This window comes from Tupaia chinensis, unplaced genomic scaffold (genome assembly GCF_000334495.1).
Source record: "Tupaia chinensis unplaced genomic scaffold, TupChi_1.0 Scaffold000627_1, whole genome shotgun sequence".
Taxonomy (NCBI): Eukaryota; Metazoa; Chordata; class Mammalia; order Scandentia; family Tupaiidae; genus Tupaia; species Tupaia belangeri.
The window spans coordinates 4122243-4123455 of record NW_006160147.1 but is presented as its reverse complement, the minus strand read 5'-3'; the positions used below and the strand labels follow the sequence as shown (position 1 = coordinate 4123455).

At 59.4% G+C, this 1213-nt stretch overlaps 1 protein-coding gene across 1 annotated transcript in view; it reads left to right on the top strand.

Moving 5' to 3' along the window:
• Nucleotides 1-207: 207 nt before the first annotated feature.
• Nucleotides 208-1213, top strand: part of SLC45A3 (solute carrier family 45 member 3) — a 23231-nt gene continuing 22225 nt past the window's right edge. The window contains exon 1 of the mRNA XM_006159260.3: nucleotides 208-848. The gene's annotated coding sequence lies outside the window, so the exon portion shown is untranslated. The remainder of the gene's footprint in view (nucleotides 849-1213) is intronic.

The window sequence follows — 1213 nt, the reverse complement described above, 5'->3', positions numbered from 1 at the left end:
CTTCCCCGAGGTGGGACATCTCTCTCCTGCCCCGTGTTCTTTCTCAAGCCTGGAAAATACCAGCGGCTACTCTCCTGGCTCTGTAATTTTCCAGCTGACCTGGAATTCCCCCTGTCTCCTGCCCTCTTTCCTGGGTCACGGACCCAGGACTCCACCCAAGTCTCTGCTGGCCACATATGGGTTTGCCAAGGACTTTGGAAAGCCATCAGGGCCCTGGGGGGTCCGGGCTGGAGGTGCACATGCTTCCAGGGAAGCAGTGCTGAGTGATTTCAAGCTAAACTTGTTCAGTGACTCAGAAGGCAGATTCTCACTCTTTTCTCCTCTGCCCTCTTCTGCACTTACTCTGGTCCCCACTACCACCGGGACACCACTGTTTCCCTCTCTCCTCTGAAGTTCTGGTTCTGTCCCCCTCTGCCTTCCCTGCTTCCCAATGGGGGTGCCGCCTTTCTCTCCTACAAAGGCCCAGAACATGAGGTGGGGGGCGGGGGCGACTGGAGGCATCACAGGCAGGTTGGTACAGGGGCCAGCACTGGAATCCAGTGCCCCTCCCAGGCTAAGGCCCGGCAGGCATCTTTCTGGGATTTTGCGGTATTCAAGCCAACAACCCACCCAGACGGGATTTCTCTCCTCATGAAACTCCACGGCGAAAAACCGACACAGCCGGAACCCTGCACTCTGGTCAGCCCGAGCACCGGGTTCTACTCTCAGCACAGGCCTTCTGGAAGCAGGTCTGTCCGGACTCCCTCCACAGCTAGCACAGAGGACGTTTCCTGGCAGCGTTATCACCCTTCTTCCCCATACACTCCCTTACGGAGGAAAAAGTTGGGATTTGGCTCACGCTGCAGAGGGTGAGTTAGCTATAAGGAAGCTTCCTAGCTGAATCGAACCGCGAACGGTAGGTAGAGAGACTCGGAGAGAACTGCCGCCTCCTCCCCGGGACGGTCCTGGATGGCGCGGGGTGCAGCTCTGCCTGGGGACCAGGGTGGCCAGAATGACACGTACCAGCAATGGTCGCAGACTGGGGCCGGGGAGGGGCGGGGAGGTGCCCCGCGGAGCCGGCTAGCTTTTACCTAAATGTTTTGGTGGCGAGCGACAGAGGGGGCGGTGCGCTGCCCTAGGTAATGATAGGGCAGTCTGGCAGGCACGCGGGGGCTGCCCGGCGCGGCTGTGGCTACAAAGACAGCTCAAGACCTCCCGCTTTCTTCCCTTGGGT